Here is a 13,982-nt window from a genome sequence, read left to right on the forward strand (position 1 = left end):
CCGCTACCTGAGCTCCCGAGCGCGCGGCGGCGTCGCGGAGAAAGGGAGGGGGAGGGGGCGGCGGCGGCGGCGGCGGCGGCGGCGGCGGCGGCGCCCGGCTCCAGCTCCCCGCGCCTGCGCTCTCCCTCCCCAGGCTCCGGAGCGGACGCGTAAGGGAGTTGCGGGGGGAAGGACGACAGTCCGGTCGCGCGCCCCCGAGGAGGTACCCGCGCGCCCGCTACCTGAGCTCCCGAGCGCGCGGCGGCGTCGCGGAGAAAGGGAGGGGGAGGGGGCGGCGGCGGCGGCGGCGGCGGCGGCGCCCGGCTCCAGCTCCCCGCGCCCGCGCTCTCCCTCCCCAGGCTCCGGGAGCGGACGCGTGCGGGAGTTGCGGGGGGGGCGGGAGGACGACAGTCCGGCCACAGTCCCCCGAGAAGGCACCCGCGCGCCCGCTACCTGAGCTCCCGAGCGCGCGGCGGCGGCGCGGAGAGAGGGAGGGGGCGGGGGCGGGGCGGAGGCGCGCAGCCCGGACACGCACGAGGCGGGCACACGCCTCCGCAGACCCAGCCAGCGCCGCGGCTGGGGAAGGGGCCCCGCGAGCGCGGGGAGGGGGAAGGGACCCTCCGCCGCCGCAACCAATCGGAAGCCTGCGCGCCTGCACGTGTCGGCACAGGCCTAGGGCCGGGTCGCCCCTTTCCTGGCGCAGGACGGCGGTCTCCGCATGTGCTGCGCGCGAGCCCGGGTGGCCGCCGCGGCCTCCGCGCGTCCTCCGGTGCCCCCAGAGCGCGGCACGGCGCGGGAGAGGGCTCCGCTTTAGGCTGCTGCCGCGGTGGCGGCTCCAACCCGTGGGACAAGAGTGCACAGGGCGGCCGGTCCCCACCCCAAGACCCTCACCACCGACGGGGTTCACGTGGGCGGGGGGGGGGACGGCCAATTGCCAAAGTCTTCCTTTCCTGCGTTTAGCTCTCCGCACCTCACCACGTCCCACCAAGGCTCTGCGTGTCCCCTCAGAGCCCGAATGACACTCTTCCCCCTCCCCCGCTCCCTTGATATTTGCCCTTTTGCGAGCCACAGGCGTTGTGCGGGAGGACTCTTAGCCTGTCTGGGAGATGCGCTGGCCCCTCCGAACGTCCGCCCGGCGCGCGCTCTCCTTGCGGGGAGAGGGAGGGTCCTCGGTGCAGCTGCAGAAGGTTGAGTACGGAGGAGGGGGCGGCGGTGGGGTGGGGGGCTTCTGGGGTCGTGGATCGGAACCCAAGGGGGTCGAGGGTGTTTGCCCTCCCAGCCCCCGGTGGAGAGAGTTTGCCTCGTCGGTGTTGTCTCTCTGTGGCTTTTGGTGCCCGAGCCCAGCCCGCAGAAGGGTGCAACTCACTCCCCACTGGTTCTGGCCGCCCGCTGGCCCTGCGCAAGGCTGGCCTTCCTCGGCCTGCCTGGCTCCGAGGGCCTACGTCCCAGCCACGGTAGTTAAGGGGTGTGAGCTAATGAGGTGTTGCAGGCAGGCGGCACTTTAGAACCAGCGGCACCCCATTATTCTGTAGCAATTTGTGGATATGAAAACCACGTTTCGGATGCCGCCACCAAATCATCTTCTGCTTCCATCGGCTTTCCCCAAATCTCACATACTGATGGTAGTCAGGAAATTACAGCTTTTACTGTGTCGACTCTTACTGGGAGTAATTTTAACAAATTCTGTCAGGATAGATTAACTTTTAGTAGATAAATGTAACTCAGCATTTTTTCTCTTTATTTATTTTTGCTTTGTAAAACTGAGATGGCAGCTTTGCATAGAATAAGTTCAAGATTTTTCACTAGCACAAGTTCGTTTCTGCTAAAGCTTGTGCTTTGGGGCTCCAGAATCTTAGTTGGGTACCCACGCTTCCAAGGTCCTATGACTGACCTCTAGAGTTTGAATATTTATGTAATTGTTTTTCTCAGTAAATTTTCTAAAGCTTTCTAATAAGCCGTCAAATCAACAAACTCAAAAACATTTGTTGACCATGTGTATGTCTTTACAATCATAAGAGATATGTCTAAGCACTATTGAGACCTGTTCTCCAGCTGATAAATACAATCCAGTCGTACAGAGAATAAAAGAATTGAAAGAAACATCCAAGTTTATCTGGTGCAAACACAGGACCTGTGCTTGAGTCCCCCCCCGCCCCCGACATTTCTGCTAAGTGGTCATGCAGCCTCATGGAATACTTGAGGAAGCCTGTAATGTTTGCCCACAGCTCTCTTAGAAAAGCCCTCTTTGTACTGAACTGAAACCTACCTCCCTGAAACTTTTACACACGGGTTCCGGCTCTCCCATCTGGGCCCACACAGCTAAATGGGATTCCTCTTCCTTAAGACAGAGCTTTACTCATTTGGAGATGGCTTTACGTCCCCTTAACTCTTCCTTTCTCCGGGTTAAACTTAGCTACTTCGCACAGTGTGGCAGTGCCTAGACTCCTCACCAGCCTTGTAGCCTTTCTCTGGATGGGACCCAGTTTCCCAATGGCCACCCACCCCCCAGCAAGCAGAGTTCGTTTCCAGAAGGGGATTCCACACTCACTCCGTGGGTTCCGACCAGCACACGGCAGGACTGGCACATCCTGTATGTTAAATAATTTGCTTCTATTAATGCAACGTCAGAAGACAAGCATTTGGAGGGCAGGTACAGCACACCATTCTGTTAGCTTTCCACATTATCTCATGTATTAGTTTCTAGGGCTGTCATAACAAAATATCACACACTAGGTGTCATAAAACCACAAAGATTTATTTTCTCACAGTTCTGGAGGCCAAAAGTCCGAGATTAAGGTATCAGCAGGTTTGGTTTCTTCTAAGGCTGCTCTCCTTGGCTTGCAGATGGCCACCATCTTGCTGTGTGCTCACATGGTCATCCCTCTGCGTGTGCAAGTGTCTGGTGTCTCCCTCTGTGTGTGTGTGTGTGTGTGTGTCCTAATCTTTTTTATAAGGACACCAGTTATATCGGATTAGAGACCACTCTAACAAGCCCATTTTAACTTTATTCCCTCTTTAAAGGCCCCGTCCTGAAATACAGTCACATTCTGAGGTACTGGAGGTTGGGGGGGGGGGGGGGACACAATTCAGTGTCCAGTGTTACACTCATTTTACAGGCGAGGATGCTAAAGACAAAGGAGTTCAATCCATTTACTCACGACCACCCAGCCAGTGGAGGCATCAGATTAAATCTAAAGCAGTTCAGTTCCATCCTAATGGTTTTCCCAATACATCACAGCTATTGCTATGAACACCTTCCACCTCAAGGATTCTAGGTAAGTTATCCTGAATATAGGATGTAGATTTTTCTCAAGAGGACGAGAATAAGGGTAGATGGAATGCAGGAGAGAGCATGACTTACTTCCTGCTAAATGGGCAAAAACTTAATCTTTCTTCCTCTTTCATATAGAAGTCAATGCCAAAACCAATACCAGTGGGGAGACATGCTGAAGCAAAGCCTCCAGAGTCTCCCTCCCAAACACAGGAGAGCTGAGGGGCTTCTCTGACCTGATTAAAAACTCCACCCCTCCTCGGACTCCATGCTTCTCTCAACCCTCCATGAATGACATTCCTCACTGTTTTCACTCATTTCCCCTCCCCTCTCCCATCCTCTTACTGCCCCCCACCTTGCCCTAGGATTCTTTTTCAAAACTTACTGAAGCTCTGTCTTCATGGCATAGCCTTTGATTTCATTTTCAGTGGACAATAACATTTCATTCCAAATATATTCATTGAGCACCTACTATGAACTGGGCACTGTACTGGGTGCTGGAGATGCAGTAGTGAGCAAAGATGCTAAACCCCCTGCCCTGGAAGAACTCACAGTCTACTTAAGGAATACATGATAAACAAAAGAAGAAAACATTGGGAGTGTTAGATGGTGTGAAGTACTAGGCAGAATAATGAATCAGGGAATTTATAGAGGAGATGTGTAGGTTAGAGCATAGGCAGAGTCGTTATAACCAAGTGATCCAAATATTCAGTAATTTAAATAGAAGTTTATCTCTCCCTTATGTGAATGTCTTACTATTCTAGGTGGATGGGGCATCTCTGCTCCATAGGGTCATTCAGGGACCCAGATTCCTTCTACCTCATTATTCTGCCATCCTCTAAGATACTGTCTTCATGTGTGGGACAGAAGCTGGGTCACTGATCTGTCTGGGGTCCAGTCTGAAAGTGATAAGAAAAGGGAATCTAAGGCAAACAATTTCCTTTCAGGCAAGGGAGGCAGAAGTTACACAAAAATTAGCTCTCTCACCTATCATTAGTGAGAACCTAGTCACATGACCATATCTAGCTGCAAGGGAAGCTGGGAAATGTAGTCTTTATGGGGCAACCAGGTGACCAGAAGCAAGAAGAGAGTGGACTGAAGGGGTCAGGGGAAACTGGCAGTCTATCACATGTGCTGTGCAAAGATCAAGGCTTAAATTTTTGATAAAGTAGGCAGGGAAGCCCTTACTGGGAAGGTAACATTTAAGTAAAAACCTGAAGGAGAGAGCTATGCAGTTTTCTAAGAGAAAAGCATTTCCAGGCAAAGGGAGAACAGATGCAATGTCCCTGAGGCAGGAGCATGCCTGTTGTGTACAGGAAACAGGAAGGATGTCAATGAGGCTGGAGTGAGTAAGTGATGCAGACAACTAGGGGGGCTGAGGTCAGAGAGGTCTCCTACTGAGGTGGACCTTAGAGGCATTGGCAGGGATCTGGTTTTTACTCAGGGTGAGAAGAGAAGCCATTGGAGGTTTGTGAGCAGAGAAAGGACACGATGGCACTTGAACAGGAAGTGTCTGAAAGAATTTATGTCCAGCATGGCATCAACCACACTCTACCACTCTGCGCTCTGTGGCCCTTTCATCCTTCCTCTTGAGCACCTCTCAGCTCCTGCACCCCTGAACCCCAGAATGCCAGCTTTGAAGGCACACTGCTTCACAGTCCTATCAACCCTCAGCGTCTAAACATTATCTCCACGAAGCACCTCCCACAGTCCACACCTTTTCATTCATCCCAACGTGCTTGCACTTAGCAGACTGGTACCGTGCCTCTGAGTAGATTGTGAGTTCTCTGGGAGCAAGTGTTTCTCTACTTGTTCCACCTATTGCTAAACATAGAGCCTGGAACACAGTAGAGCAATCAAGAATTATTTTCTGAATTAACTGATTAATAGCAGAAGGAAAGGAGACCTTCCCCACCAATCTTGCCCTGGCATTGAAAACCAGACTGAAGTCAGTTGATATTCTTCTCTCTTCTCTCTGGGTTTCCTCAATCCTGCGCATCCAGGAAAACATAGAATCAACCACAACCCATTTAATGAGCTCAGAACATGCTAGAACATAGGTTAGCATTGCACTAGATGCTGGGTTTGAGTACAGATCTAGAATTGTCAAAGCATATGATCCACCCACCACCTCTGCCCTGGATGGATAACACACTCAGTGAGGAGACACACTTCCAAGGCTGGAGTGTGGAACAGGATAAAAGTGCTCATTTGGAAATAGAGTTACTATATGATCCAGCAATCCCACTCCTGGGCATATATCTGGAAAAGACAACAACTCTAATTCCAAAAGGATACATGTACCCCAACGTTCATAGCAGCACTATTTACAATAGGCAAGACATGGAAGCAACCTAAATGTCGATCCACAAATGAATGGATAAAGAAGATGTGTCGTATATATACATATATATATATACATATATATATATATACATATATATATACATATGTATATATATATGTGTGTGTGTATATATATATATATATATATATATATATATATATATATATATGGTGGAATATTACACAGCCATAAAAAAGAATGAAATAATGCCATTTGCAGCAACATGCTGGTACCATGCTGGTACCATGCCAGCACTGTCCCCCTGCCATAGGTCCAACTAGAGATTATCATATTAAGTGAAGTCAGTCAGAGAAAGACAAATATATGATATCGCTTATATGTGGAATCTAAAAAAATGATACAAATGAACTTATTTACAAAACAGAAATAGGCTCACAGACATAGAAAACAAACTTATGATAACCAAAGGTGGGAGGGACAAAATAGGATTTTGGAATTATCAGATACACACTACTATATGTAAAATAGATAAACAACAAGGACCTACTGTATAGCACAGGGAACTATATTCCATATCTTGTAATAATCTATAATGGGAAATAATCTGAAAAAGAATATATATATGTGTATATGTATAGCTGAATCACTTTGCTGTACACCTGAGACATTGTAAATCAACTATACTTAAATTTTAAAAAGTGCTCATTCAGTCACCTCTCACCCATTCTTCCTCCATTCAAGGTGTATTCTCAGGTACTTGACATGTTTCAGTCATTGTACTAGGTGTGGAGGATACAAAAATATAAAAGACCCAATCTTTGTCTTCAACCAGTTTATAACCTATGGAGAGAGTAGAAAAGTAAATCTGCAATTACAGGGTCATGGGCTAAGTGCTAAGATTGTAAAGCAGATAGGATGGAGTGTGCTGGAAAAGGATCCTGGGGGTGACTTCATATGTTGTATGAGTAGAAGTGTGTGTGTGTGTCTGTGTGTGCGTGCACGCACGCACGTGTGTGTGTATAAAGGGAAGAAAAGGAAGAGAAGGTGCAGTGAGTTTCCAGGCAGAGGGAGCAGCTTCTGTAAAGACCAGGAAGGAGGGGGTGGGGAAAGAGACCAAGTGTAGAATTTAGAAGACAAGTTGGGAGACGCCAAGAAGTAAAAATTCCAAAAAGCACCTGTGCCATACTGAGAAAGGCTTGGAAAGTCATGGAGGGACGTTTGGTTTGTGTCTGAAGAAAAAGAGAGAAGACTGTGGAGGAGTGGAAATAAACTGGAGACAGGAGCCAGGAATGGACTATTCACCATTGGACCAAGGATACATGAAAGGTACTCAACATCACTAATTAATGAGAACATGCCAATGAAAACAACAGACACTGTTTTCCCCTATCAGATGGACTACAAATATAAGTCTGATAACATCAAGTGTTTGGTGATGATGCAGGGAGAAGGGAATTCCCATATTCTGCTGGTAGGAGTGCAAATTGCTATGTATTAACCATGTCTTTTATTTTCTGTATTCTGATGCTTTGACACCTGGGGCATTGTTGACCCTGGAGAGACTGCCCTCCCCAGGGCTAAGCAATTCCTAGAGATAGTAAACTAGAGCCCACACACCCCACTACCTCCTTTATGGTCTCTCACACTTAGAGTCACTATTCCCCTGCCATAATCACCCCAGCGCCAGGTACCAGACAACTACGGACAGCCCCTATGCCTCAGAGCCCACTGAAATTATTCAAACTAGCCTATTATAAACTTGTTTACCCACCTCACCCATTCCTTCCCATGAAAACCACACATTCCCCACTGCACCCCTCACTCCCTCTGCCCCCTGACCGGTTCTGGTGCTTCCCCAAGTGGCCCTGCATGATTTGCCATGCCTCCTGCTTCTAGGGAATTGTGAGTATAAAGAAAAACACCTCTTTCCTGACTGTCATTTCCATATCTACATGTCTTACTGTATCTGATTAAAACAAAGCCTTTGGTGTCCTTAACACATGCTACACTTAGAGGAGGGTAAACTGCCCTGCAAACACACCACTCATTATTACCCCTAAAGAAGCCCTGGCAAGTTCACCTCAAACACTTCACCCACTAAGCAAAGATGATGTCAGTACCTACCTCATACAACTGCTGAGAGGCTTAAATGGGATCTCCTAGAAAGCACCTGAAGAGCACCCAGCACTGAGTAAGTACTCAGGCAAGCATGTCCCAGGATGTTCACTGAAGATATTTATGTAATGGTGGAAAATTGGAGACACCCTGAATAATGGAATGACTAAATGAATTGTGGTACAGTCACACTAAGGAACAGTATGTAGTCATTAGGTATAAACTAGATCTCCATGTAGGACCATGGAGAGCTCTCCAAAACATTGTTGGGTGAAAGAAGCAAATTGTGGGACAGAATGGACAGTAAGACATGATTTATGGAAAAACAATACCATAGATTTTCTATCAACTAATGTGAATAAAAAGGGAAAATGCCTGAAACCATGCACAGAAGACAGTGGGGTTGCATCTGGGTTGGTGAGAGCAGATGGAATTGTTGGGGAGGATTAATCAAAGAATAGTTTTATTTCTATAATTTATATTTTACTTTCATTATTCATTTATTTGTATATAATTTTGTTGAGAATACTATTATGCAATGCTTAGATAGTTAGAAATTAATTTGCAAGGCAAAGGAAAAGATAGGAGGGGAAAAAGATAAACATAGAAGAGGAAAAGGTCGGAATGAACCTGGGGCCTAAGGACATGAAGTTAACTTTGAGAATACTGTGCACTGATGGTATATTTTTTGAAACTAGAGATAATGGAGATCTATCTACATAAGGCATCTTTTGACTGAAGCATTTCCTTGGACAGGAGTGGAAGGATGTCCTGTAAGGACTAACTGCAAAACTAGTTTGCCATTTTGTAAAAGATCAACGCTGAGCTCCCCTCCTCATAGAGATTATTGAGATACTGGCTTCCCTTGTCTTTCTCTGGAGGCTTCCTCATTTCATACTATATCCCTAGCAATGGGTTGGTTGTTTTCCTATAATAATTATAGTAGGCTAGACTGACATAACCGATAAGCCAAAACAAGTAACAACATAAGAGAAGTTCCTTTCTCTTAGGACAGTGCAGGGCACTGACGGTGGGGCAGGGATGGGAGAGTTAGAGGAAGACATTCAGGACCAGACAGAAGGCAACTTTGTCATCATCAACATAGTTTCCAAGAATCTGTGATCACTGCCATTTCAGCTGTTTTATAAGATTTAAAGATGGTGAGACCCAACACAATGACACTTGGATAAATGAAAGGCAAAATTCTTTGATTCTTAGAGCTCTGAACAAGAGAAGGTTGCTAGGCAGGGCCACACAGGGGATTGTACCCAGGAACAGAGTAACAGCAGGCTGGGGCTCTAGGGGGCAGCTGATTTATGGCAAGCCGGGTGGGGTTAGCTAGGTTTCATGGTCTTCCTGTGGATTGGCTAAGTTGAATAATTTGGGGGCAGGGCTCTGGGCATAGGGGTTATCCCTAGTTGTCCGGTACCTGGCTCTGGGGCAATTAGGGTATATGTTTCGTGGCCCCAGAGTGTTAGGGCCCAACAATGAAGTGGTTTGGGATGTGGACTTAATTGGCTGTTTAAGAAGGGAAACTGACTGACCAGCCTCTTATTCAGGGCTTCAAAACTGGGAAAAGACAGTACAATTAAAAAAAAAAAAAGTTATATCAGCCCATAGAAGAAGGAGGGTAAGGCATAAGGTCCAGGCCTAAAAGTGGTCCATATCTTTTCTGCCCACATTCCATTGGCCAGAATGAGGTCACATGGCCAACTAGTCACATAGTCTCACATAGATGCAAAGGGAGCTGGGAAATGTAGTCCCAGGGACAACCATTTCTGAAGAAGGAAAGCTCAGATTTCAATGGCCAACTAGCAGGCTGCGCCAAAAGGCTGTAAATGAATCTGAACTCAAATATTGCTTTACTTCTTCCCTCCCGCCACCCCCCACCCCCCACCCCCCCAGCCCCCGCTTTCTTAATATCTGTTTCTCCTGCTTACATGGTAAGCTGCTTCAGGGCAAAGACCATCATGTTCTCTTGCTTTTGATTCTTCCCCAGCAATTATTTCTGCACCCAATGGGCTTCTCACTAAAACAAGTCTCAAGTAATTTCAGTATGCAAATTAGCTGCCACTTAAGAGCCTGGCATAAATATCTGATACTTAGAATATAATTTCAGTTAGTTAAATTTAGATCACTGGGGGGGAAAAAGAACAGCAGCATAAACATTCTCTGGGCCTTTGGCCTTTTTATTTATTTCTGAATTGGATAAGTCTTCACTAACTTTAAGCTTTGACCTCTATATAGCAATATTTGGTTCTTGGATTAAATCAAAGAAGTGTTGCTAATGAAATGGTTTAACAACGTCACATATAGTCAGATTTTCCATTTCAGTTGACTCTTAGGTAAAGGTAAACCAGTGCTTTCAGGAACACTTTCAGTAGTTAATTACATTAAAAATGTTATTTTCCTGACCTTTTTATCTTGTCTCATCTTCTTTCACCTTGCCTTTTTTCCTTGGTTTCTTAAAGACTCTTACCTTTAAAACCACTGTCAACTTAGCATAAATATTTTCTTTGGAAGGCTAACACTTAATGACACCAGGGAAGGGGTGGGAGAAAACAAACCTCACTATGGAATCACTCGACATTCATCCAGCACTAATTGAGTGCCTAAGGTATGCTGAACACAATGCAAATCCATAAAAATGCAAATGGCTATCATCTCAGCCTTTAAGAAGTTCACAGTTATGAACCTGAACCTACACTTTTTCTACGTAAAAGTTTTTATTCAGTCACCCATTCATTCAACAAATATATTTTGGGTCCTACTCTGTGTAGGTTGCTGATCTAGCTACTGGAAATATAGACTTGAACAAAACAAAGATGCCTGCCCTTCTGGAGCTTACATTCAAGGAGAGGAAGGTAGGCAATAACTTATCCCCACTCCCCACCCTTCCAACCCAGAGGTGATTTCCTTTACCTGTGAAGTCCCCTGATATTTTAGTATCTTCTGGCAATTGCTACTCTCTACCAGAGTTGACAAAGAGCAGGAACTAGGTCTTAACTTTGATATCCACCATGATGCTAGGACAGGGTTAATAAATGCTTATGAGCTCAATAAATGAATAATGAGTGCGTCTTTTCACAAAAGTACAACCTGTGTAGCTAAAGCAGGTGAAGACCCACAGGAAGCTGAAAATGCCTTTTTCATGTCCGAAGGCAACAAAGTAGCTGCAAGCTCAATGGGGTTTGCACCCACACTCTCCCCCTGCCTTCTCCTGACCTGGTTTGGGGACTGGGATGAGAGGGTGCAGCCATGAACTACATCTACCATTGCAACTGCACCACAAATAAATTTTGCAATGGGCTTTACAGTATGATTTTTTTTTTTTATTCTCAAAGGAGAATTTTAATTCTCTAGGGGTCATAATAGTATGAGAAAAGATATAGACCACTTCAAGGCATGTTTGGGAAATTATGGATAACGTCTTGTGCCGAGAGAGTATGTGTGTTTAGGGGTGAGGTAGGAGATGGCTATTAATAATAAACATAGAACATCCTGTTAGGTCCTCACTGTTAGAGACCTTACATGACACACCAAGGAGTTTAAACTTTATTCAAAAGACAATGGAGAGGTTGTGGATTGAAGGTTGGAATGGAAGAGGTTGTGGGGAAAGAGGAGAATGAGAAAGCAATGGAGCAGGCATCACAACAGGCCAGGTAAGGGGTAATGACGTGTGAACCAGAGTGGTGGCAGTGGCCATGGGAGAATGGAGGACTGAAGAGGAGGATGTGTTGAGGGTAAGGAAAAAGAGGATGCAAGGATGATATCAAGATTTAGAGCCTAGGAGACTAAGCTATAAATTACTATCAAAAATAGGGAACACAAATGAAAAGGTTTCATGAGGATGGTTATGAATTCAAGGTTGAACATACTGAGTTTGACTTGCTGGAGGGAAACACACATGCAGATATCAGGCAGGCAGTTGGAAAATAGGGCTTAGGAGCTTTGAAGAGGGCTCGGTGTGGAAGAAGTAGGTCCACGGGTTGCTCCAAGTCTGTCTGTTGAAGCCACAGAATAGATGTACTTGCTTGGGGAGTGCACAATAAAAAGAGAAGAGGCCCTGGACAGAGCTTTTGGGAACTGTACTGTAGGGGAAGGAAGGAATGGAGGGAGGGAAGGAAGAGGGAGGGCAGTCAGTGAAAAAAAGAGCAGTGGTTCTTAAACTCTAGAGGGTCAAAGAATCACCCAGAGACATTCATGAAGATTCCTAGACACCTCCCCAGAAAACCAGATTCAGTAGGAACATACGATCTAAAGAGAACACTCCCTTCATTATCTATTGATGCATGACAGATAACCCCCAAATTTCACATCTTAACACAGCAACATTTTTGATCTCATGGTTTCTGGATATCAAGAATCTGTGAGCAGCTCAGCTGGGTGGCTCGAGGCCTCTCGCAAGGCTGCAGTCAAGTTGTAAGCCAGAAATCTGAAGACTTATCTGGGCCTGAGGCTCTGATTCCAAGATGAGTGTCCTCATCAAGTGGCAGTCAGCTTCCCCTAGAGCAGGTGACCCAAGAGAGCAAGGCGGAGACCACAATATCTTTTATGACCCAGCCTCAGAAGTCACATTTGTCATTTCTGCAAAATCCTATTGGTTACATAGGTGAGTCCTATTTACTGTGAGAGGAGAGTTCACAGAAGTGACAGGAGACAAAATCAGGGTGGAGGGGCAACTTGGAGGCTGACTACCATATGTCCCTACCCTCCTGGAGTTATTTTGATGCAAGTAGCCCTCAAAGAAATACTGGATGGGAAAGAGTAAAGGTCAACAGAGGAAAGAAAATCAAACAGAAGGTGGACCTCAGTGCCAAATAGGACTGAGAAATCCACATAAGGTTGAGAAGAGGCCAGTGGATCTGGCCTCTGGTATATCAGTCTTGACCTTCTCAACTCGGAAGCAGCACTTCTAGAGGAACACAACTCTTTTTATGCAACTCATGGTGAGAAATGTATTTTACTTCATTGCCTGGTACACAATGCACTCGTATATAGAAACAAATGTTTCACGAATTAATACCTATTTCTACTGCATGAGAAGCACTGATATTTCTTATTGTAGTCTGGTCTATTTCTCTAAAAAAATGCTAGTCAAGACCCACTGAACTGATTTTGTTGGTCATTAAAGCATCTGACCTGAAGCTTGAAAAAGCAGTCTCAATAGGATTGGATAACAGTGAAGATGATGGTGATGACAAAAACAAATACATTTTGAGTATATACACTTTGCACTAAATGTAATACCATGAATTATCTTATTCATAACAACTCTATACTATAGTACCATTAGCATAATTTTAGATGAAAAAGTTTAGTACTTAAGTAGCTTTCTCAAGGCCATATGGTTAGGAGGTGGTACAACTGTAATTTATTTTAACCTAAACAATATGATTTTGGAACTTACACTTTAGAGCTGTGGGATCCAATATGGAGGCCGCTAGCCACATGTGTGTATTTTAATGTTAAATTTAATTAAAACTAAATAAAATTAAAGTTTCATGTATCAGTCACACTAGCCATATTTCAAGTGCTCAATAGCCACATGTGGTAGTAGCCTCCATATGTGACAGCAGAGATACAGAGTATTTCCCCCACTGCAGAAAGTTCCGTTGGACAGCGGTGCTCGAGAGCTAAACCACCAAGGGCCAACGTATTGGCAAGATGGGAGTCACCTGAGCATGGCTGTAAGGTGAGAGGAAGGAGTTGGAAAAAGAGAGAAGAGTCGAGATAGGGGATGCAGGTTGGAGCAGTGGCCTGGGGGAGGATGGAGGGGCAGGATCAGGGTACGGGGAAAGTTGGCTTTGGCAAGGGATGGGGACAATTTCTGCTCTGGGTCAGAAAGGAAGAGGAAAATGGGTGAAGGTCCAGAGGAAGGGGAAGGTGACGAAGCTTGCTTTGATAACACTTGATATTGTCTAAAACGTAGGGGCTGAGAACAGGAACAAAGAGTGAGCGGGCCAAGTTTGGGCATTGAGTCAAGTAAGAAAGATTGGAAATCATTGCTGCAGGAGGTGCATATACACATAGAGAATGATTGATGCTCACCCATGGGGGCTCAGCTGTGGTTAGATACTGAATTTTAGGTGCAGCCAACCATTTATTTCATTCATTCAACAAATACTTGCCAAGTGCCTACAACATGCCAGGCACCATGCCAGGCACTGGAGAAACATTAGTGAATGATAGTGACAAAAACAGGCAAGCCCATTCTCTCATGGAACTTACTGGTGGAGGTCTTTGTTAATCACAGAGCTGCCAAGAGTAGCCCTGCAATGGACACATACCACCAAGGAGAGGGGCTGG

The 13,982-nt window shown here is 45.9% G+C and overlaps 2 protein-coding genes across 5 annotated transcripts in view; one reads left to right on the forward strand and one right to left on the reverse strand.

The window, feature by feature from the left end:
• The window catches only part of LOC103015852 (cyclin-Y-like protein 1), a 311,035-nt gene extending 310,871 nt beyond the window's left edge, over positions 1-164 (reverse strand). For both annotated transcript variants that reach the window (XM_057542040.1, XM_057542010.1), the window contains exon 1: positions 8-164. The gene's annotated coding sequence lies outside the window, so the exon portion shown is untranslated. The remainder of the gene's footprint in view (positions 1-7) is intronic.
• The window catches only part of LOC130707486 (coiled-coil domain-containing protein 185-like), a 36,018-nt gene continuing 22,196 nt past the window's right edge, over positions 161-13,982 (forward strand). Inside the window, exons 1-3 of one of the 3 annotated variants that reach the window (XR_009007383.1) lie at positions 161-202; positions 1,051-1,166; positions 3,096-3,254. The gene's annotated coding sequence lies outside the window, so the exon portion shown is untranslated. Of the gene's footprint in view, positions 203-910; positions 1,167-2,141; positions 2,630-3,095; positions 3,255-13,982 lie in introns of those variants that run through there. The other 2 variants (XR_009007381.1, XR_009007382.1) reach the window with 2 other exon arrangements.

Source organism: Balaenoptera acutorostrata, chromosome 1 (assembly GCF_949987535.1).
Source record: "Balaenoptera acutorostrata chromosome 1, mBalAcu1.1, whole genome shotgun sequence".
NCBI classification, from domain to species: Eukaryota; Metazoa; Chordata; class Mammalia; order Artiodactyla; family Balaenopteridae; genus Balaenoptera; species Balaenoptera acutorostrata.